Consider the following 25,523-nt stretch of genomic DNA (forward strand, 5'->3'; position numbering starts at 1 on the left):
ACCTCCTGAGGTCCCTTCCAACCCTGATATTCTATTATTCTCTTCTATGATTCTATGATATAATCTTGAGTAAAAATGGGAACTATGAGATTGCATTGGGATATTTTAAGAGATTTTAAAAATGTAGTGAAGTGTTCTTTTGCCACTCACACTTGTCTGTATGTGACTAATTTGTTCAGGTAGCTTGATTTCCAGTACACATATGTGTGTCTTAAAAATGTCTGAGCGTTCCATTATTCTATACTCTATAGACACTTCCCTACCATTTTATTTATAGATATTTAGTTATGTAGTCTTGCTGAAGGGTGAAATAGTTTTGCGTACTCCAAACATTTATTTTTCTACAGTGTTTTTCTGTCATTGCTAAGGTTCGAATCCTGCAAACACTTAGTCATGTGTCTAACGTTAGTACCGTGAGAAGTTCCATTGATTTCAATGGGTCTACTCACAAGAGGAAATCTAAGCATATGCATCAGTTTTTACAGGACCCGGGCCTACATTCATGTTTCCTAGTTTCTGCCCTAGTTGCGCAAACTTCTCCACATAGATGGACCCCTGCACTGTAAGTCGGAAACGTAAGTTCAGATCCTCAAAGGTACTTATGGACCTGAATAAAACTGGGCATTACCCTTACTCCCAACTCTTTAGCATGTAAGTTATACCCACTAACACTCCCTTACACACTGGTAAAATGGATATTTTGGTCTAAGGGAATCTACATGAAAGTAAATAAGTTCTAACTTACACCACCTTATAGATTACTTTTGACTTTGGCCTAAAGTGTGCTCATCTAGTCTGTAATTTTTATTTCTATTTAAGTAGAGAACTAGAGCACAATCATCATTTTTAAACAGAAAAAAAATAGACACAGAGATGAGGTCGGGAAATAAGCATTCAGCCTCTAGTAAATTGGAAATTTATCTCTGAGAATGAATGTTTTGAAAGGGCCAGTGTAGCTTGAATATGACACTGTCAGCAAAGTAACTTAAATTATGCCAACAAAATATTGTGGCCCTAAGAGCATGAAGAATTTGGCATTAATTACAGCATCAGATTGGGAATACAGAACAGGACGCCAGTAATGCTGGCGCACAGTGATTAGCGATATGGAATAGAACAGTGGCAACATGAGTGATAATTGGGAACTCTGACAGCAGAGAAAGTAGCTTAGCAAAGAACATGAGTGGAGGAGAGAAATACCAAGGGCTATGCCAAGAAGGAAGGAAGTGCAGAAGAAGGGAAAGCTGGGAACAGAGATAGTTAGGCCTTAACAGAAAAATCAAAATAGGTTGGTGAGGAAAGATCAGTGGTGAGTCTGGGGACAGACAGGAACATAGGATACTGGGGAAGTAAGTAGAACCAGTTTCACAGCTGTGCTGATACAAAGTGGGTTTAGGATAGGCATAATCTAACCCAATGAGGGAGCAATGTGAGGAGTGTAGCCAGCTCGCAATCAGTCACTGGTGCAGGGGCCGTAATGGGTTGGGGCAGGGGTGGGGTGGAGGTTGAGAAGGTTCAGGAAGAGGCATGGCAAGAGAACTGCACCACAACAATTCTGTACCCTTTCAGTAGCCCGCACTTGCCATGGCAACAGGGCAAGCTTAGAACAGCCCCTCGTTAGGGGAGGTGAAAGGTGCCTTCCTTCTACCCTCACTATGGGCTACATCTCTGTCCTAGGACAAATCTGTTCCAGAGTGCCTCAGAAGCAGAATGAGCATATGGAGGATGGAGTCTTGGAAGCTGATACTGAAAGAAACAGACATTAGGATTAGACAGCAAAGATGCCCAGGAAACAGAAAGAAAGAAGGAGGATGCCTAGTGGGGAGAAGAGGAGACAGATTTGAAAGCAAAAGAATATGGCACAGAGAGATGAAGTTTTTGTTGAAACGCTGGGACGAAAGTATGTATCAGGAAGCAGAGCAAAGTGATCACATGACAGGAAAGCCAATGTGAAACAGAAAGAGGAATATGAAAGAGGATATGGAGAAACTAACACTAGGAAATCTGTTTTAACTATATAGGGCTGAATAAGCGCTCAGTGAAATTCCCACTGGTTTCAATGGGAGCAGAGCTAGACCTGTGCTGCATGCTTTTGAAAATCCCACCCTCTATAGATGCATGTGTGCTTTAACAGCAATTACAAAACAAAAAATCATTCTAAGTAATGTCCAGATTCCCCCCCTCTTACCCTTTCAGCCCCTGCCCCCGAGGATTTGTGTTGTTTGTTGTGAAATCTTTTAAATTCTAAGGAGTATGGAGTGCTTCAAAAATCAGCACCTCTTAAGGTTAAAAAGTTAATGTTCGCAAAGTGCTTTGAGAACTTCAGATTACAAGAACTATAGCAGAACCGTACTAAATATTATTTGTATAAAGAGCCTTTGTGGACAGCAATCCAAACTAAGGGAAGTTCGTTTTTATTAGATAAAATATCTATATGAAAAAAGTGGTACTGATGCACATAAGGAGGAAGTGCACAGGGATTAATTATCACATGTGTTTCTCTCTCCTTTATTGTGATACTTACCATTTACTCTTCTGTTTAGCTTGGTTTGTGCTATGGGGTCTGTAAATAAGATTAATGAGAATCTATAAACTGCAATATGTCTTTACTTGAGGAACAGAATTCCATGAGTGAGCACTTGTAGACAGTGAAACCTTTCATATGTAGTCCCAGCTTAGAGAAAGAGATGCCCTCTTAAGCAAAGAGTGGGGAGAAGATGTGTGGCTGTTTAGTAAATTTTCTAGATATAAAATATATTTTTATATATTTTTATAATGATATAAAATATATTTTTCCTGTACTTTATCATTCATGAAGCCTTTAGAATGGAGGGAAGCTGAAAAGGGCAAAGAAGAAAAGCTAGATTGAAAAATATAATGGAAAATAACCGAAAGCAGAATAATTGTAAGAATAAAAAGCAGGTTTTGTAAAAGACAAAGACCACAAAATATAATTGTCAAGCTTTCAAACAGTGTTTTGCTGGCAATGGATTTTTTTTGTTTTTTGCTTCTTTTTTTTCTAAAATAGCGAAAATCCAGGACAGATTACTAATGCTCTGATGCTATCACAATAAATAAACTCCTGCTAACTGTACAAAATGCATTTAATGTCTAATATATAATTCATATTTTCCAGTAAGGACATTTCCTCAAAGTTAAGACAAACAGCAAATAGGATGGGAACTGCTGCTGAGTAGCAGTACTCACCACTCTTAGGACCACCTTTGCACACCTTAAGCAGTACCTTACTTTGTGACTAGCCCCATTGAAATCAATGGGACTATTTGTGGAGTAAGTTGCTGTTCAAGGTAAGAGTGGCAAAACTAAATTCTAACGGTTTAAAAACAGGAGATTAGAAAATGTAATTTTTCTTCCTCAGCCTGTCTCCCCCATTTCCTGAGCACAGGGGACTCCTTCCACCATTTCAGCCTTTTATCAAGTACTAGAAAACAGCACTTCCCTCAATGGACAGAGACTCATGTGCAACTTACAATACTACTAACCCTGTGTCCATGCATACACCTACTGTGAGGTCCATGATGATTTTTCCCCATCCTGGATTCAGCTGGTGATATGACTTGCCTGGCCCTGATGCTTCCAGGCCTGTAAGAGTAGTGAGTAACCAGTCACAGGAGGACCTGGCCATGTTATTCTATGTTCGGAGGAGCACACAAAGGAAAGGAGAATGGGTATCCCAGAAAAACAACAGGTAGATCAGTTCTTGCTCCTGCTATGAGTCTTGTTCTGGCCTTCCATGCTAGTTGTCAGGAACACATAATACAGAGTTTCCCACCCTACTGTTCTTCCAAAATCCTTGGAAATATGAGTGATCCCCAGATGATATACTCCTAGGAATTAGCTTGTTTTCTAAGGGTTAATACAGTATTACAATTTGTGTGCACAGTTTCTCATACTAAAAGGAAATGCCATTTAAACTAAAAAAAGTGATCTACATAGGGCTACATTTGCAGACTCTTCAGAAGTAGTAGAAACAGGATCAAACACTATTAAGTGGATAACATAAGTTCTATTGATTTTAATAGTACAGGATCAAGCCTATAGTGTAGAATTTATCTTTCCTAGGAGTGTTGGCCCTCTAGAGTGTAGTATCTTGTTTCTCCAAACAGTACTGGTTTCTTATTCCCCTCCGGAGGAAATTCAAAGTATTGGTTTTGTCAAGGTTCCTTTCCCACTCTGAACTCTAGGGTACAGATGTGGGGACCTGCATGAAAACCTCCTAAGCTTACTTTCACCAGCTTAGGTTAAAACTTCCCCAAGGTACAAACTATTTTACCCTTGGACTTCCACTGCCAACACCAAACTTTATCTGGGTTCCTGAAAAAACGTAGTTGGAAACATCTTTCCCCCCAAACTCCTCCCAACCTTTGCACCCCCCTTCCTGGGGAAGGTTTGGTAAAAATCCTCACCAATTTGCATACGTGACCACAGACCCAAACCCTTGGATCTTAGAACAATGAAAAAACATTCAGTTTCCTTACAAGAAGACTTTTAATACAAGTAAAAAAGCATCACCTCTGTAAAATCAGGATGGTGAATACCTTACAGGGTAATTAGATTCAAAACATAGAGAATCCCTCTAGGCAAAACCTTAAGTTACAAAAACGACACACAGACAGAAATATTCATTCTATTCAGCACAGCTATTTTCTCAGCCATTTAAAGAAATCATAATCTAACACGTACCTAGCTAGATTACTTACTAAGTTCTAAGACTCCATTCCTGGTCTATCCCCGGCCAAGACAGACTATAGACAGACACACAGACCCTTTGTTTCTCTCCCTCCTCCCAGCTTTTGAAAGTATCTTGTCTCCTCATTGGTCATTTTGGTCAGGTGCCAGCGAGGTTACCTTTAGCTTCTTAACCCTTTACAGGTGAGAGGATTTTTCCTCTGGCCAGGAGGGATTTTAAAGGGGTTTACCTTTCCCTTTATATTTATGACAGGTTTTGATTTATAAAATGCTATATTTTTGGTTCTGGCCACCTGAGAAATCTTCTCTCCCTGTGCAGTGTCATGACAATTGATATCAGCTGTAGCACTTTTGCCAATAGTCCCCAGATTTGAATATATGGACCTGGAGCTAATAGTTCCCAAATTTAAACAAGTGGAGCTGGAGGCAGAGCCTTTTCAGTGAAGGGTGCGTGTATCTGAAATGTACTGCCCCAGTTGTTCTGACAAAATTCAAGTTTGTTAAACTTTGAGGTGCAAACCAGACTGATGTGTTTGATCAGGTTTGGATAGCTGGAAAAAAAAACGGTGGGGGTGTGTAGTGGTCTTTCTTCTCACTTTGTTAAAAATCACTATGTTCTGCTATATTTCCTCCTGTAGCCTTCTGCCTTCTTCTTCTCTGACACTTGACTACAAATAAAATTCAAATATAGTATATATAAATAATGTATAATAGTTTCTGTATAATAAATTGTAAATCCATAAATATATGGTAATTTCTATAGAATAAGTTGTAAATCTAAATTGTGTTTAACTTCTTCTCTTGCATTCTAATTTTGTATTGATTAGAATGAAATTACTCAAGGTGCTTAAAATTCAGCCCATACTAAAGTGCTTTGCTAGCTCCTGATTGTCTTCTTGCTCACACTGGTGTAAATCCAAAGGACATGTATTGAAGTCACAATGTAAAAATGACATAAGAGGAGAATCAAGTCCTTATTTTTGTTTCAGGCTGTGGAGAAAGCTTGAAAAAAAGCATAGTAACTTCAAGTTTAAATATAATTCATATCAGAACTTGGTTTAAGTTGAACTGTTTGGTTGTTGCTTTCATATAAAGTGCAACTAAAATGCTTTATCTAAATTTAGGACTTTGTTCTTGATCTATTTCAAAGATTCAGGAATCAATTGGAGATTATGATGATCATAAGATCTAAGGAGATCTGATAGAAATTATATCCTATGCTATTTGTACTCGGCAGGAATATATATGATAGCATGGATGTGCTTAAGATAGGCCATCACATTCTGTTCTAGGATAATTGGAGAATCATCTAGTGTTAATCCTTTAATTAATGTCTTGTTGTGAATACATAGCAGTACAGGGTAGGATAATTCTGCCAGTATAAGCTTGTTTGTAGACGAGAAGCTGAATCTGGCTAAGAGATGATGAGTATCAGAAAATTTTGTTAAATTATATGTGAACTGATTTATGATCAGATCATTGATTTAATATAAGTAGCTCTGGAAAGCAAAAGTATGTTAGGCCTGATTGTGATCTAAATTACAGTAGTGTGCATTAGGAGTAATTCTACTAACGTCAATTCAAGTATGCTAGGGTAGGCTCTTTAGCTGCAAAAAACTTTAGTTAGAGAAGGGAATATGGGCCTTAGATGCACAAGCAGCTTTGCCTCTGCAGTAACTACATTCTAGTCACGGAAAATGATTTGTGTCTTTCAACATCATCTAAGACCTCTAATAATTTGCTAGGGCTTCAGCAGGTCAATAGGTTCTTGCTATGCAGAGAGTGCAGACCTTCGGACTAGAGCTGAGTGAAATTTTTCACCAAAACACTTTTTAGGCGAATGAAGGAAAATTGGCTACAGTGAAAAATCCTGTGGTATCTTATGGATCCCACACAGTCTCTCAAAGGTGAATAGGAACTCCTCAGCACAGTCAGTCTTTAGATAAATTGTGCAGTCTTTCTCCCACTCCCTGTTGTTGAGAGAGGATGTACTCACAGCTGAGGCAGATCCGTTTTGCTGTTCCAGGACCCTGAGCTGCCATGTGTGAGCTTCCTTCTCAGCTGCTAGCCGCACCATGCCTCTTTGAGCTGTCTCCTCAACTTCCTCAGATTCTCTCTTCTCCTTGATCTGGAGCTCAATCATCCGGAGCTTGATCCGGAGCTCCACCATCCTTACTTCATGCTCACATTGTTCTTTCTTGGCTTCCAGGAGTCTCAGTTGAACCAGTTCTGCTTCAGTGGCATCTAGTTCATCGTGGTATGCAGGCCCTGCTCTTTGCTCAAAATTTATCAGCAAAATTCTCAGTTCCTGATCTGAGGTTTTCTTCTTAAAGGACAACCCCCTTTAGAAGCACAAACCCTCCACGTCTTTTATCCCAAGGCCCTCAGATGACTGCGAGTCACCCATTGTGACTAATCTTCAACCTTTAAAACTCTCAATATCAAGTTTACACTTTTAACAGCCATTGGATTTTGATCTTTCAGTCCAATTGACTTGTGGCCTCTGTATCCTGTCACACCTACCCCAATTGTCATGCTGTCTGAAGTGTCTCACAACCTGTGAGTGCCTACCTCAGGACAGACTGTCAGAAAAGAAAGGCAAACACCCCAAACTGGTGGTATGTTCTATAATTAGATTTTACCAAGTCTATAACAAATATGAACTCCTGGATCATGGTAATAGTCTTACGATGGAGTCACAGACAGTCCCCTTGGACTCTCCAGCCTATCTTGCTACCCAGGCAAACCAGACTTTGTGATAAAAGGTCACAAACCAAAAATCAGACAACATCAGGTTTCTCCCAGTCTGAAGAAACCGGTACTTCAGATCTTATGCCAGAGACAACGCTAGGAGCCAATTCTATAGTAAACTAACTAAAGGTTTATTAGTTAAGAAAAGGAAGGGAGAGTTACTGAGAGATTAAAGCAGGTAAAATAGATGCACAGGTGAGTCACAGTTTGTAACTCCAAATGGTGGCAGTTATGTAGTACTGCCAGTTTCCCAAAAGTCTTTTCAGGATTCCCAGATTGTCTCTAGGACAATCTCCGCTTTGCATCTGGCACATTTCCCTGTAAGAGTCTAAACAGTCCAAAGATGAAGGATCTTTCTTCGAACCCATTCTTATAGCTTCTTCCGATAGAAGACAAGCTGACAGTGTCTCTACCCACATGTGCTTTTCCTTTGATGATGGTGAGTGTGGAATGCATTTAGTTTTTTGACATCCGACCACCATACATAATGGATGCTTGGTTTGAAATTAGAATTTTCTGTTGAAGTCCTTAAGTCCTTCATTAGAATTTCACAAGATTTCTTTGATGGGTTATTTAGTTACAGGGATATGCACAATGTAAATATTTGCTATTACATTATAACAGGAACAGTTAGATGAAAACAATGCACATAACATCCCACTAGTTTTCATGAAATTTTAAACACCTAATATTCTCTTACACGTCTAACCATCACTTTGATCTATATTAACACAAATTGACCTGATTACACTCTAGTGTTTTCAATGTAATATTTCTGCCAACAGTATAGTGTCTTGTTTCATATTTGTTCCTGTGGTTAGCACAACAATGCTTATTTAATTGGGAGAGTTTCTTAAGAGAGGAGGGAATGTGGCGTTTAGATGCTGCTTGTAATTATTAGAATTGGGAGCACTGGCTGTTGGGAGTCTGAAAGGACAGGAAACAGGAAGAGGGGGAAAGTTGAGGAGGCAGAGTGAGAGCTACCGAGGATGCAGCAGCCGCTTGATAAAGAGGTTTCCACTTTAAAAATAAAGTCCTGTTGAAGTTTGTTAGTACCTCGCCAGGTTGCAACAACATATCGCCAGGGCTTTTATAAACTTCTTTAATGTGCAACTTTCATCTAGGATCACATTGCTATGTGCCACAGGAAGTTCGGCCAGCATATCCCTCGGCCTGCGCCGCTTCCTGCAGCCCCCATTGGCCTCGAGTGGTGAACCGCGGCCAATGGGAGCCGCGATTGGCTAAACCTGCAGGCATGGCAGGTAAAGAAACCGGCCCAGCCTGCCAGGTACTTTCCCTGAACAAGCGGTGGACCACAGTTGAGAACCACTGACCTAGATCTTCTGTACTCCAGGTGAGTATCCTACATGCTGGGCTACAGGATATGAGGAGATGCGGGGGAGGGACACCTCCTCCTCCTCCCAATTTTTTTCCACACTCAATTTTTCAGGCCTGCCATCAAACCCAAAACGTTGTTATAGCTTAGTTGCCCAGCTGTAGTTGGGGCACATTGAGCCCTGATGTCAGTGAGTGCACATGCACTATACTAGGGTTAATTTTGGTCTCATGTTAATAAATGAGTCTCTCCTCCTTTCTCAAATGAATTGTTGCTTGATTCAAGAAGAGCCAAATAGTGGTTGCTTTAAAATACATTTAAAGTTAAAGATTCATTTAGAGATGTTATTAAGCATTTTTAGGCAATAGCCACAATGGCTATCACCAAGGTTGGGACCCTGGTGTGCTAGGCATTTTACAAATATACAGAAAATGACAGTCCCAAAGGGTTTATAGGCAGCCAGTCCTATGTTGGCTTGACTACTCTGGGAATCCTTAATATTGCTCATGTATAATGTATGAAATTCACAATTTCAATTAAGTGTTTATCAACATTTTGAATTTTAATTAAAAAATGCTCAGATTTTATTATTATTTTTTCCCAAAAAATAATATCCCATTTTTGACCAGCTCTACTAATTACCACGTATATATCTAAATTTGGCTGGTGAAAAGTCTCTTTATTCTGAACACCTAATATTCTGTATTTAGATTTTTAAAAATATCTGGCCAGTGCAAATATTTGTAATCTAAAATAATAATATAAAGTGAGTACTGTACACTTTGTATTCTGTGTTGTAAATGAAATCAATGTATTTGAAAATGTACAGAAACATCCAAAATATGTATAATACATTTAAATTGGTATCTATTGTTTAACAGTGCCACTAAAACTGCTATTAATCATGACTATTTTTTAAATTTAATTAATTTGTTTTGCATTAATCACTTGAGATAACTGTGATTAATTTACAGCCCTAAATGCAATTTATTAAAAGGAATCCATATCCAGTTTCTCTTCCTATTTTTAACTTTATGAAGCTTTCCACCCAAATGGTTTACAAACAGGTTAGAAGTACAGTAGAACCTCAGAGTTAGGAACACCAGTTACGCACTGACCAGTCAACCACACACCTCATTGGGAAGCAGAAGTACCAATCAGGCAGCATCAGAGACCAAAAAAAAATTTTTTTAAAGCAATTACAGTGTAGTACTTTGTTAAAAATAAACTACTAACAAAATAAAGGGAAAGCAGCATTTTTCTTCTGCATGGTAAAGTTTCAAAGCTGTATTAAATCAATGTTCAGTTGTAAACTTTTGAAAGAACAACCATATCATTTTGTTCAGAGTTATGAACATTTCAGAATTACAAACAACCTCCATTCGCGTGGTGTTCATACTCTGGGGTTCCACTGTACTGTTGAAAATGCTTACATTAAGCCCTGAACAAGTTTTGTATCAATCAATCTTTTGTGCTCATTAAAGATCCCTTGGCACTTTTCATAGCAATGTGATCCTAGATGAAAGTTGCACATTAAATAAGTTTATAGAAGCCCTGGCGATATGTTGTAGCAACTACTAACAAACTTCACAGGACTTTCTTGTTAAAGTGGAAACCGCTTTACCAAGCTGCTGCTGCACCCTCGGTAGCTCTCACACCGCCTCCTCAACTTCCCCGCCCTCCTTCCTGTTTCCTGTCCTTTCAGACTCCCAGCAGCCAGTGCTCCCAGTTCTAATAATTACAAGTAGCATTTAAACACCACATTCCCTCCTCTCTTAAGAAACTCTCCCAATTAAATAAACATTGCTGTGCTAACCACAGGAACAAATATGAAACAAGACACTATACTGTTGGCAGAAATATTACACTGAAAACACTGTCGATACTACATAAAATAGTCCCTAGTCCAGACAGGTGGTCGTCTGGGTTTGACAGACCGTCTCTCAAGCCCCAGTTCCAGTGCAATGTCTTGTTGTGGTGATACTACAGTGAAGTTATCCAGTGCAGACTGGGTTTTGGCATAATCTCCTCTTGGTGCATAGGCAGGTGCAAGATAAGAAGCATTCCATACCTGCCCATCAGAAAGTCGATAGGTGTAAGGTCCCTTCTTCTCTATGATTTTAAAAGGAGCTGTGAATTTATGGTCCCCTTTGCATAAAATTCCAGGTTTTCATATTCTAATGAAGGAACCACACTCAAACTTTGGTTCCTTAGCACCCTGCCACTTGTCTGTGAAAGCCTTATACTTTGCTTGGTTCTGTTCAACTGTTTTTCTCACATCATCCTCAGTTAGGGCATCAGGTCGTGCCTTAAACATTCCAGGAATGTTCAGTTTTGTATTCATCTGTTTCCCATGCAGTAACTCTGCAGGTGATCTTTGCGTTGTGGCATGTCATGTAGCCCGGTATACTTGCAAGAAATCAGTAGTGAAGGTTATCCACAATCACCCTTCCAGTTCAGCTGTTTGCAAACTCTCTTTCAAAGTTCTGTTAAACGGTTCAATTTCCCTATTGGCTTGAGGGTAATATAGGGATGACCTTCTGTGTAAAATGTTCCTCTCTGCTAGAAAAGTTTCAAACTCCAGGGAAGTAAATTGACCACCATTATCTGAAACCAGTTCTTTGGGGTTACCTTCCCTGCTAAAATCTGAAGAGACGAACTTAATTACTGAAGCAGAAGAGATTTGGGATGTAAACGCTACCTCAGGCTATTTACTGAAATAGTCTATTAAAGTGATGGCATAATGGCAGTCACTTGGAGTAGTATCAAAGGGTCCTAGAATGTAAATCACCACTTTTTCCCATGCAGATTCAGGAATAGGAACAGGCTGTAATGGAGGGGTACATGTCACTGCTGTCTTATCATGCATTTGGCAAGTGACACAGGATTTTATGAGTGCTTCAGTTTGAGAGTCCATCCCGGGCCACCAATACAGATCCCGTGGTTGTTGTTGGTTCTGACAATTCCTTGATGAGTATCATGTGCCAGGTGTATGGGTTTTGACTGTAATTCTTCTGGCACAAGTAGCCAGTGTGTACCTCATAGCACACAGCTGTTGGGAACACTGGGGCATGGCCACTAGGTAACTCGAGGGGATGGAAGACCACAAGTGTCGATGAAGCCCCCTCGCACTAGGCCCCTGTGTCCTTGCCCCCCCCCTCCTGCCTGGAGGCACTCACAGCAGCTCTGCGTGCTAGGCCCAAGTGTCCTTGGCCCCCCCGCCTGGAGGCACACACAACAGTTATGCTGAGAATCTGCAACAGTATGTTGCAGAGTCAGACTGCCTGAAACTAAGCAAGGCCAAACAGGGGAGATATGGAAGAACAATGCTGAATAAAGCAGCTTTATGTATAGTTTAACAAATGATACAGAGAATCAGGGAACTAGCTGGGAACTGGATTGGCTGGCTATATGGATACTTGGAGCAGCTTGCTATTGGATAAGTATGCTGGGAAAAAGGATGTATAAAAGCCTGTGTAACTTCCTGCTCTGTTGTACAGGATTTGAGATTCAAATCTCCCTGTACCTTTTTGAAGCTTCAAATAAACTTTTCTGCTTCTCCACCCCGTTGTGATTATTGGGTGTAGCACACAGGGTAACGAACCAACTCAAGCTGTTGTTCAGCCTCTCGGCACTGGGTGCCGGCAACACAGCCATCAAGCAAAGAAAGTTCATCCCGAACTCTAAAATAAGGCAGCAAAACTGGGTCAAGGTTTTAGGGTTACTGGGCCATCTCTTTGTCAGAAATTCCCATAGTTTTTGTTGAATTGGACACGCTGAACAAGCAGCTTGAAATTGTTCTCTTGTAACCGCAGTAAGAGTGTTTGTAATAAGTGCAACTACTACATCCTCATCCTCCGGTGGACCATCTGGTGAAGGCAAAGGCAGGCAAGAAAGGCAATCAGCGACCACATTATGGTTTCCAGGCTTATATTCCAGTTCCTAATTGAAAGACAGTAGTCTTGCAGACCATCTAGCAATACAATATATTGCTCTTCCCAGTCCTTCTGTGGTGAGCAATGTCATCAAAGGGCTGTGGTCTGTGTGCAACTTAAATGTGCGGCCCCACAGGTAAGTTCGCCATTTTTCAGTAGCCCAGACACAAGCAAGTGCTTCTTTTTCGACTGTAGAATATTTCCTCTCAGCATTACTTAGTGTCCTTGAAGCAAACTCAACAGTCCTCTCTGTGTTGTCCTCATGAAGTTGTGTGAGGACAGCCCCAAGTCCATAATCAGAAACATCAGCAGTCACAATTGTGGGCAATGCAGGACTGAATAGTGCAAATACTGGACTATGTACAATCAAGTCTTTCACCATTTTGAAACTAGCTTGTGCATCCATTGTCCACCCTAAGCTTGAACTTCTCCATAGTAATTCTTGTAACAGTTCAATGACAGAAGCATAATTGGGAATGAATTTTGCGTACCAGGAGGTAAGACCCAAGAAGGAACGTAAGGTTTGCAAATCTGTTGGAGGAGGAGCATTTGAAATTGCCAGATATGATCTGGATCAGGTTTTAGTCCAGTCTGTGAAATTGTATGCCCCAGAAAGGAGAGCTCAGTTTGTCTAAATTTGCATTTGGACCTATTGAGCTGGAGGCCTCCTTTGCTGATGCAGTTTAGTACAGACTGCAGGTTATTGTCATGCTCCTTAGAAGTATTTCCAAACACGATAATATCATCCAGATAGCACTGAACTCCATGTTGATTCTTCAGAATCAATTACATCATCTTTTGGAAGGCACTTGGGGAAGATGTGAGACCGTATGGAACACGTTTAAAATTAAATAGTCCCTCATGTGTAATAAATGCTGTGAGGTCTCTGCTATCTTCATGCAACATAACCTGGTAGTATGCGGTCTGCAAATCAAGAGTAGAAAACATCTTTGTTCCATGGAGTTCTGCAAATACTTCTTCTATGTGAGGAAGAGGATGGCTGTCAATCACAATAGCTTTATTTGGCTCCCTTAAGTCCGCACAAAGGTGAATGCCTCTACCCTTCTTCTACTACTACAGGTGAAACCCATTCCGAGGAGTCAATCTCTTCAATAATGTCCTTTTGAACAAGTTTTCTAAGTTCCTCTGAAACAGCTTCCCTGACTGAAAATGGTAAGTGCCGTAATTTCTGTTGTACGAGCATCATATTATTCTGCATTATAACTTTATGCAGAAACCCATAAGCACAGCCGAGTTTCTCCCAGATGAAAGTGATGTGTGTACCACAAGAGTCTTTTGCTAAGGAAGATCAATTTGTCCATTAACTACCCTGAGATTTAAAGCAGTCAATAAATCTCTTCCAAAGATAAGAGTGCCTTTGTGGACAATGTAGAACTCTGCAGTTACACAGCAATCACCAAAAGTAACTATTGCTGGCAGGCAGCCATGTACTGGAATATGGTTTTTCAAATAGCACACCAAGTGAAGTTTGGGTTCAGTAAGAGGCACATCTTTAAAGTAATGCAGATAGATGGAATCAGATAGCATAGATACTGCTGAGCCAGTGTCCAACATTAGCTGAATAGAGTGTGAGGGTATGGCGGAAACATTTACAGTGCTTTTTATTTCTTCTAGAATACGTGCAGTAGTGATTTTGTCCATGGTCAGCACAGTAACATCTGGTATTATAACTGCATGCACCTGTTCATTGAACTGGCTGCTGCGACATACTTTACCAAAATGACAGGTTTCAGAGTAACAGCCATGTTAGTCTGTATTCGCAAAAAGAAAAGGAGTACTTGTGGCACCTTAGAGACTAACCCATTTATTTGAACATGAGCGTTCGTGAGCTATAGCTCACTGTGCTCAAATAAATGGGTTAGTCTCTAAGGTGCCACAAGTACTCCTTTTCTTTTTACCAAAATGCCCAATCTTTTTGCAATGATTGCACTGAGCTACTTTTTGCCGGACATCCGGTGTAGCTTGGAAGGCGTTGTGGTGATCCACAGTGAAAGCATGCTTTTACTATATTTTGAATTTGCTGATTCGGTGGTTTTCCATTAGTTTTCCTCCTGTAATTGTGTGTCTGCAGTGATAGTGAACTTTTCTGCAAAGGAGTCACAGCCTGGACTGTGCCTCCTGTATCCATGCTCATAATTTCGGCTTCAGCTGTAGCTGACTCAATCTGAGTAGCAATGGTTATTGCTTTTTCTAGTGTAAGTTGTGGTTCTAGAAGTAAGCATTCTCTTACATGAAGCATGGTTGTTTTCTCAATGAGCTAGTCTCAAATCATCTCATCTGCCATATTCCCAAAATCACAAGTTACAATCAGACTCCTCAGGGAAACAATATACTGCATTATAGTCTCCCCTGTTTTCTGCTCACGCTGGCAAAATCTGAGGCGATTAGCTACTACATTCACTTTTGGCACAAAGAAGATCTTTAATGCAGTGAGTGCAGTCTCATATTTATCATCTGCAAGGGGAAAAGTGTAAAATATACGCTGCCCTTCTGCTCCAAGGCAGTGGATTAGCAGAGCACGCTTTCTTACATCAGAAATCTCTGTAGCACTGATTGCAAGCAGATAAGTCTCAAACATATGGATCCAGGCAGTAAAAGCAATTGGAGGCTCACCTGGGCTTTGCAGAAAGGCTGCAGGTGGGTTCAGAGGCAGAAGATCCATTCTCGTTGCCAAAATGTTGTAGCAACCAGGCAAGGTACTAACAAACTTCAACAGGACTTTATTTTTAAAGTGGAAACCTCTTTACCAAGCTGCTGCTGCACCCTCGGCAGCTCTCACTCTGCCTCCTCAACTTCCCGCACCTGCTCCCTCCTGTTTCTGTCCTTTCAGACTCCCAGCAGCCGGTGCTCCCAGTTCTAATAATTACAAGCAGCATCTAAACACCACACAATATTAAATATCTTTGTCCTGGATAGGTTGTAAAATAATTTTTTTGGCTGAGACAAATTAGAAGCCCTGATTTTTTGTCAGTAAAGACTGCATAGTATTTTATGTAATAGGAGGGTGTCTGCCTGTATTTTTAAAATCAGTGACTCCATTCTTCCCTTCTATGGGAATAATATACATATTTAAATAGTCTCTTTCTGCTTATTTTGTTTCTCATTCATTTTCATTGACGAAGACGTAAGAGTTATGGTTTGCCCTTCTACAGACACATACAGAAGTAGTCAAGTGTTGCACTGTTTTAATGCATGGGAACTCTGAGATCTGGGCAGTTCTGATAAGATCCACATGAGGCAAAAGACAAAAACTGCTACAGTTAGGAATGTTAAAATGGGAGCAATTTCCTCATCATACTACAATCTCTGCATGGGTATGTTGTAGTAACAACAAAATGTCAGAAGTTTCAAACGCATAATGTATCCTTCTCCATAAGCTAGTGTCAAATGTGATTTCTGAAATTATTTAGTGGTAATAATAATTAATTAACATTCTGTACTTGTGTAGCACCCTCCATTTATGAATCTCAAATCTGGAAATAAAAAAAAAATTGCTGCAAATCCCAATTAGGGCTTCACCCTGAAATTCAAAGTCATTGTGCCATCAACCCTTTTCCTGTAAACAGAGTTTGACAAACAAATGTAACCCTCGTACTTCATGATTCTCTTACTTACATTTTATGAAAATGTTCATTATTCAAAATTTTGATTTATGTTTTATGCAAAAGCGGATTCCTTGTGTGTTGCTCACTGAAACTATTGTTTAAAGGATTCACTACTCATAATTTACTACCAGTGTTGTTTGATAGGTTACATAAGTCACATGATAAGTTTATGAATACCTGAAAGTTTTAGGCAGGAGGAAACCTTGAATATTGTGCAAACTTTCATGCAAATGTATTTGCATGTGTATTCATTCATGATCCATGTTTCTCCAACATTTGTGCAAAACCAGTTGCTCTTACAAATGTTCTCAGAAAACAACTAAAAGGTGTCAGACACAACTGAAGCAATGGGTGTTTTTTTTTATTTGAATTAAATTTTGCAAATACTTTGCTTATCATTCACCCTGCTCTGCATATAATTTTTTATCTACATTACTGCTATCATTCCAAACTGCTTGAATTTTCGCATACAGTATACTTTTACAGTCCACCTAATTAATAGGGGCCAGAGCTTCTAGTGTGTTAGCTGAAAATACAGTAGTGGTGGCAAGTGATGTGCCCATATTTTCTTTCATAATTGGTATTCATATTTTTCCCTAAAGCACTTAACAAAACATCTATATCATCCCTCTCTAAGTAATGAGGAAATATTTTAGCATTAATCTTTATCACATTGCTGGGCCCCTTATTAGTCTTTCCCCTTTACCATTCACTTGGCTCCACATTCTGTATTGTTCTCATAAGTTCTCCATTTAAGCATACTAATCATCTTCTAACTTATTTGAGCTTCAAGGCATCATTCCTTTATGAAGCTTCATCAGACTATCTAGACTATTCAGTACTTCTTTACTGAATCTTATTCAAGCCTCCCGACCTGTTATCACCTTGCCACATTTCCATTATGTTTTGTTATTGAGAATACTGGGAAGGAGAGAACAAGCTGCATGAACACTAATAAAACAGAAGAAGAAAGTAGATGTAGTGATTTTTTTTTTTTTGCAGCCACTACCTGAAAAGAATTGGGGTATGTCTACACTACGGAATTAGGTCGAATTTATAGAAGTCAGTTTTCAGAAATCGGTTTTATATATTCGAGTGTGTGTGTCCCCACAGAAAATGCTCTAAGTGCATTAAGTGCATTAACTCGGCGGAGTGCTTCCACAGTACCGACGCAAGCGTCGACTTCCAGAGCATTGCACTGTGGGTGGCTATCCCACAGTTCCCGCAGTCTCCGCTGCCCATTGGAATTCTGGGTTGAGATCCCAATGCCTGATGGGGCTAAAACATTGTCGCGGGTGGTTCTGGGTACATATCGTCAGGCCCCCATTCCCTCCCTCCCTCCGTGAAAGCAAGGGCAGACAATCGTTTCGCGCCTTTTTTCCTGAGTTACCTGTGCAGACGCCATACCACGGCAAGCATGGAGCCCGCTCAGGTAACCGTCACCGTATGTCTCCTGGGTGCTGGCAGACGTGGTACTGCATTGCTACACAGTAGCAGCAAACCATTGCCTTCTGGCAGCAGACGGTGCAATATGACTGGTAGCCGGCATCGTCATGTCCGAGGTGCTCCTGGCCACGTCGGCCGGGAGCGCCTGGGCAGACGTGGGCGGAGGGACTAAATTTGGAATGACTTGACCAGGTCATTCTCTTTAGTCCTGCAGTCAGTCCTATTGAACCGTCTTATGGTGAGCAGGCAGGTGATACGGATTGCTAGCAGTCGTACTGTACCATCTTCTGCCGGGCAGGCAAGAGATGAGGATGGCTAGAAGTCGTATTGTACCATCTTCTGCCGGGCAGGCAAGAGATGAGGATGGCATGCAGTCCTTCTGCACTGTCTGCTGCCAGCCAAAGATGTAAAAGATAGATGGAGTGGATCAAAACAAGAAATAGATCAGATTTGTTTTGTACTCATTTGCTTCTCCCCCTCCCCTGTCTAGGGGACTCATTCCTCTAGGTCACACTGCAGTCACTCACAAAGAAGGTGCAGCGAGGTAGATCTAGCCATGTATCAATCAGAGGCCAGGCTAACCTCCTTGTTCCAATAAGAACAATAATTTAGGTGCACCATTTCTTATTGGAACCCTACGTGAAGTCCTGCCTGAAATACTCCTTGATGTAAAGCCACCCCCTTTGTTGATTTTAGCTCCCTGAAGCCAACCCTGTAAGCCGTGTCATCAGTCGCCCCTCCCTCCATCAGAGCAACAGCAGACAATCGTTCCACGCCTTTTTTCTGTGCAGATGCCTTTTTTCTGTGCGGACGTTCATGGAGGCCGCTCAGCTCACTTTGGCAATTAGGAGCACAATAAACACCACATGCATTATCCAGCAGTATATGCAGCACCAGAACCTGGCAGAGCGATACCGGGCGAGGAGGCGACGTCAGCGCGGTCACGTGAGTGATCAGGACATGGACACAGATTTCTCTGAAAGCATGGGCCCTGCCAATGCATGCATCATGGTGCTAATGGGGCAGGTTCATGCTGTGGAACGCCGATTCTGGGCTCGGGAAACAAGCACAGACTGGTGGGACCGCATAGTGTTGCAGGTCTGGGATGATTCCCAGTGGCTGCGAAACTGTCGCATGCGTAAGGGCACTTTCATGGAACTTTGTGACTTGCTTTCCCCTGCCCTGAAGCGCATGAATACCAAGATGAGAGCAGCCCTCACAGTTGAGAAGCGAGTGGCGATAGCCCTGTGGAAGCTTGCAACGCCAGACAGCTACCGGTCAGTTGGGAATCAATTTGGAGTGGGCAAATCTACTGTTGGGGCTGCTGTGATGCAAGTAGCCCACGCAATCAAAGATCTGCTGATATCAAGGGTAGTGACCCTGGGAAATGTGCAGGTCATAGTGGATGGCTTTGCTGCAATGGGATTCCCTAACTGTGGTGGGGCGATAGACGGAACCCATATCCCTATCTTGGCACCAGAGCACCAAATCGGCGAGTACATAAACCACAAGGGGTACTTTTCAATAGTGCTGCAAGCTCTGGTGGATCACAAGGGACGTTTCACCAACATCAACGTGGGATGGCCGGGAAAGGTACATGACGCTCGCATCTTCAGGAACTCTGATCTGTTTCAAAAGCTGCAGGAAGGGACGTTATTCCCAGACCAGAAAATAACTGTTGGGGACGTTGAAATGCCTATATGTATCCTTGGGGACCCAGCCTACCCCTTAATGCCATGGCTCATGAAGCCGTACACAGGCAGCCTGGACAGTAGTCAGGAGCTGTTCAACTACAGGCTGAGCAAGTGCAGAATGGTGGTAGAATGTGCATTTGGATGTTTAAAGGAGTGCTGGCGCAGTTTACTGACTCGCTTAGACCTCAGCAAAACCAATATTCCCACTGTTATTACAGTGGCTCCACTCTTTCAGGTTAAACCTTGCTGTTAACATTACATACATAGCACATGTGCTTTCATTACAAGGTCGCATTTTGCCTCCCCCCACCGCGTGGCTACACCCTCAACCCTCCCCCCTCCCCGTGGCTAACAGCGGGGAACATTTCTGTTCAGCCACAGGCAAACAGCCCAGCAGGAACGGGCTCCTCTGAGTGTCCCCTGAAGAAAAGCACCCTATTTCAACCAGGTGACCATGAATGAATCTCACTCTCCTGAGGATAACACAGAGAGATAAAGAACGGATGTTGTTTGAACGCCAGCAAACATACACTGCAATGCTTTGTTGTACAATGATTCCCGAGTACGTGTTACTGGCCTGGAGTGGTAAAGTGTCCTACCATGAAGGACACAATAAGGCTGCCCTCCCCAGAAACCTTTTTCAAAGGCTTTGGGAGTACATCCAGGAGAGCTGCGAATGCCAGGGCAAAGTAATCCTTTCACATGCTTGCTTTTAAACCATGTATAGTATTTTAAAAGGTACACTCACCGGAGGTCCCTTCTCCGCCTGCCGGGTCCAGGAAGCAGCCTTGGGTGGGTTCAGGGGGTACTGGCTCCAGGTCCAGGGTGAGAAACAGTTCCTGGCTGTCAGGAAAACCGATTTCTCCGCTTGCTTGCTGTGAGCTACGCCCTCATCTACAACCTCATCATCATCATCATCTTCTTCGTCCCCAAAACCTGCTTCCGTGTTGCCTCCATCTCCATTGAAGGAGTCAAACAACACGGCTGGGGTAGTGGTGGCTGAACCCCCTAAAATGGCATGCAGCTCATCATAGAAGCGGCATGTTTGGGGCTCTGACCCGGAGCGGCCGTTCGCCTCTCTGGTTTTCTGGTAGGCTTGCCTCAGCTCCTTAAGTTTCATGCGGCCCTGCTTCGGGTCCCTGTTATGGCCTCTGTCTTTCATGCCCTGGGAGATTTTGACAAAGGTTTTGGCATTTTGAAAACTGGAACGGAGTTCTGATAGCACGGATTCCTCTCCCCATACAGCGATCAGATCCCGTACCTCCCGTTCGGTCCATGCTGGAGCTCTTTTTCGATTCTGGGACTCCATCATGGTCACGTCTGCTGATGAGCTCTGCATGGTCACCTGCAGCTTGCCACGCTGGCCAAACAGGAAATGAGATTCAAAAGTTAGCGGTTCATTCCCTGTCTACCTGACCAGTGCATCTGAGTTGAGAGTGCTGTCCATAGCGGTCACAATGGAGCACTCTGGGATAGCTCCTGGAGGCCAATACCATTGAATTGTGTCCACAGTACCCCAAATTCGACCCGGCAAGGCCGATTTAAGCGCTAATCCACTTGTCAGGGGTGGAGTAAGGACATCGATTTTAAGAGCCCTTTAAGTCGAAATAAAGGGCTTCATCATGTGGACGGGTGCAGGTTTACATCGATTTAACTCTGCTAAATTTGACCTAAAGTCCTAGTATAGACCAGGGCTTAGATGTCTGCTTAAATTAGACTTAAAGACTTCTGCTTTCATGATCAGGTAGCTAGATAGGATACCTTGCTACTTTTAATAAATACTGCAGCCAAAGCATGTGTAATGAAGCATTATGAAACATTGTCCATTCAGAACAGTTTCTCTCATTACAGCACATAGGACAAATATGCTATATTGTGCATTCCCTTAAAAAGGCACTGATTACCATTCTCCAGGCTTTACATATTGCAAGGACATTTGTGGTAATTTCAATATTTAGAAACCTACTGTAAAATCAAAAGCATAATTGCAATGAAATATTTTGACATAGCATTTGCACTTCTAAACTTTAGCATACACATATAAACATGTTATCCTCAATTCTTCTTTCAAATCAGATTTCTCTGTACAATGGGGCCTGCCATCTGAATTCAACAGGGAAGAAGTACAGCAGCATCTCAGTTCCTTTCCAAATACTTCAGAACCCTGGGAGCAAACAAATAGTCAGATGTTCCTTACAGCTAGCAGCTTTCCAGCCCTTGGGTTCATAATAGACTAGTCTCTTCATTTTCTGGTGAGGTAGAAAATCTGAAAAAGTGGTACAGATCTTGGATTCAGCATATAAACTCTCCATTCCCTAGATCTCTGTGAGGCTGTCATGCTATAAGGCATGGACTTTTCACTGTAAGCCCTGATCTACAAGCCCTCACCTTACTGAGCTCTGGTGGACCAAACATGGTCCTAATGGAGGACTTCCCTAGAAAGTAAAGTTGCGATAGCACTCATCTGTATCCACAGTGGTTCAGGTATTGGGAGCCAGCTCTTTCACAGCAGACATCCCTCTGGCTTCTGCATCTACCAGCTGCTGAGTTCACAAGGCAGTCTTTAACGTCCATACTTATAACCTTGCTCTCCTCACCGTGTGTGTGTCTCTGTCTGCCCTCCCTCCTTTCCTGCTGCCTTGTGGAGTGTGAGAGTTAACCCTTGAGGGCTCAGCCAATTGCTAGTTCATCATTTAGCAGTAAGGCATTCCCCAGGAAATATCCCACTCTGACTCCTCCATCTCAACCAAGCTTCACAATCATCATCACTGTACCAGTATTAAATTGTTTGTTTAAGAGTTATACTGTGTATGTATATATATAATATAGTCTTCTGTTTGATGAAAAACATTTCCCTGGAACCTAACCCCCTCATTTACATTAAGTCTTATGGGGAAATTGGATTCGCTTAACATCGTTTCACTTAAAGTTGCATTTTTCAGGAACATAACTACAACGTTAAGTGAGGAGTTCCTGTACTACAGTGTTTCTCAACTGTGGTCCACCACTTGTTCAGGGAAAGCCCCTGGCGGGCTGGGCTGGTTTGTTTACCTGCCGCATCTGCAGGTTTAGCCGATCGTGGCTCCCACTGGCCACGGTTCGCTGAGCCTGGGCAATGGGGTTTGCAGGAGGTTGTGCAGGCCAAGGGATGTGCTGGCCACCCTTTCCGCAGCCCCCATTGGCCTGGAGCGGCGAACCATGGCCGGTGGGAGTCACGATCAGCTGAACCTGCGGACGCAGCAGGTAAACAAACCGGCCCGGCCTGCCAGGGGCTTTCCTTGACCAAGCGGTGGACCACAGTTGAGAACCATTGCTGTAGTATAAAGCAAGTATGTTAAACATATTTTCAAATAAATTGCATATAACTCTATACTTCATCTTCAAAAGTATACAGATTTATTGCTGGTGAAAGGCACTGACTGACTGCCCTGGGGAATGGAGCCCCCTGTTTAGCTATAATTCAGCATCAAGGAAAGTTTGCCACCCACACTACCCTGCCTGCATGCTTCAACCCTTATAAGGTGGGGGAGACTACTGTAGGGCTAAGACAGATAGTTTGTTCTTCACAGCCAATTCAGTTCTTGGCCTCTCTGCTACATCTGCAATCAGTGCAAAGCATGGTTGTGAGTTTGTGACGTAGGAGTGTCTTCCCATGAGAGAAAAAGAGTACTAGTGGCACCTTAGAGACCAACCAATTTATTTGAGCATAAGCTTTCGTGAGCTACAGCTCACTTCATCGGATGCATGCTGTAGCTCATGAAAGCGTATGCTCAAATAAATTGGTTAGTCTCTAAGGTGCCACTAGTACTCCTTTTCTTTTTGCGAATACAGACTAACACGGCTGCTACTCTGAAACTTCCCATGAGAGCTAACTTTCATTCATAAATTTTAAGGCTAAAAGGGACTATTAGCTCATCCTTAGTTTGATCTCCTCTATACCACAGTGCATAGAATTTTGCTGAAAAAAATGGGTTTACATTTTTTGGCCAAAAATAATGTACAGTCCTGCCTAAAAACTTGAGCTGAAATCAGTGCCCCACTGTGGTAGGGCTGTACCAACACATTAAGAGCCAGTTCCTGCCCTGAACAGTTTGTCAACTATCTCTGCAGGATTAGGTATTTGCTATTGTAGTATAGTTCTCAATCCACTGTGTACAATTTTTGATCTAGGGCTGGACGTTAATAGATCTTGTGTGACAACACTGCAACACAAGCTGTGTTCCTCAGGGCTTGTCTTCATTCCAGTTAATCTGAGCATCAGACTTCAGGAGAAGACTGTGTTTGCACAGATACACCTTTTCTGCCTGGGTGCACATCAGACAGACCTGCTTTGCCAAAATGATCAGTTTTGGCTGGTTTTGAATCACAATTCACTTTAGTATGAATGCACTGGTAACAAAGTGTTGTTTTCCTTATTGTATGAATATTACCCCACTTTTATAAAGGGGGAAACTGAGGCACAGGAGAATTTACACGTCACACAGTCAATCACTGTCAGAGTTGATGGCAGAATCCAATTCTGATAGCTTCCAATCCCCTGCTGTTTCCAAACTACTTCGTTGAGTGGCCAGAATGTGGCATATATGACTTCATAATTACTTGGTAGTGGGGGAGCCCAAGGCTTGGGATAGCAGGGGACGCTGTTGGTCAGGATTGAGGGGCATTGGCAGAGTGGGTACAGGTGGGATAGCTGTGGGTCAAGATTGAGGGGAATCAGCAGAGTTGGAAGGTTGGGGGCAGGGTGGATGAGGCCAGGACTGTCATAATGGGGGAGGAGGCTGCAGGTCAGGACTGAGAGGGCACTGGAAGAGAGGGGGGGGGTGTGAGCGCCCATGCGTGTAAGTCCTGTCCACCCATAAAACCCCTTAACTCTAGTGCAGTGTTTCTATTAAGTTGAGTTGCCTGCAGCTCAACTGTTGATAACTCAAATTAATTTTGCAATGAAGACATAGCCTCAGATTGGAGAGCCAAAGAGCTACACTCTCTATGTGTCCAGCGTTCCAAATAAAGAATCTCCTGTATGTTCACCTGGTCTTATCTTTGGTCTGATCTTTATCATGAGGCACACAATAGGTATTCCAAAAAACAGAATACCTACGTCCCAATACTGCTTCATTAAAATCAATGGGAGTTTTGCCACATTGCTGAGTGTGAGTAGGATCAGAATTCAGACTTAATAGTCCTCAATACTTAGGTATGCAAAGATAATCCTTTGTTCCTGTATACCACATCATATTAAAACTTATCAAAATCACTTTGTATATTAATCAAGTTAATAAAACAGTGGTACCCCCTGTAATGGAGCTATGACAGCATGATTCTACAGGTAAAATTGAAAGAACCATAAGGATGTTTAATCTATATATTGGAAAGGGATTAATTTGTTTGAAAGATCATTGAACATAATGAAGTTTAAGTTAAATTGGTCCTGAACTGGTGTTGTTTTATTAACCCATATATGGGGGAAATCTGAATATAAAGATGACCAAATTAGCCCTAACTGTGCCATGTGTGCATTGACCACTTGTCTAATTTTTTTTAAAAAAGAAGCTACTTTGCTGTGATGGACATGCACCTTCTGAAAGGGCTTAATTGTCCATATCAATATGCAATTGGGGGGAGGGATAGCTCAGTGGTTTGAGCATTGGCCTGCTAAACCCAGGGTTGTGAGTTCAATCCTTGAGGGGGCCATTTAGGGATTTGGGGCAAAAATTGGGGATTGGTCCTGCTTTGAGCAGGGGGTTGGACTAGATGACCTCCTGAGGTCCCTTCCAATTCTGATCTTCTATGAAATAATTAACTTAAAAAAAATAAACATGCTGTTTTCCAAATCCACATTGGAGAATGTTTTTCCAGAGTGACAGAGCAGTAAATGTGCTGCATCTCAGTGTTTAGAGAGATACTGTCAACTTGATTTTTTAAAATTGTACTAATTTGAAAAAAAATCCGCTTTCTTATAGAACATTTTTAAATAATACGTGGGTTTTTAAAGCATTTTATTTCTACTTCCTTCTTGATTTTTCAC

This window comes from Lepidochelys kempii, chromosome 1 (assembly GCF_965140265.1).
Source record: "Lepidochelys kempii isolate rLepKem1 chromosome 1, rLepKem1.hap2, whole genome shotgun sequence".
Classification (NCBI taxonomy): domain Eukaryota; kingdom Metazoa; phylum Chordata; order Testudines; family Cheloniidae; genus Lepidochelys; species Lepidochelys kempii.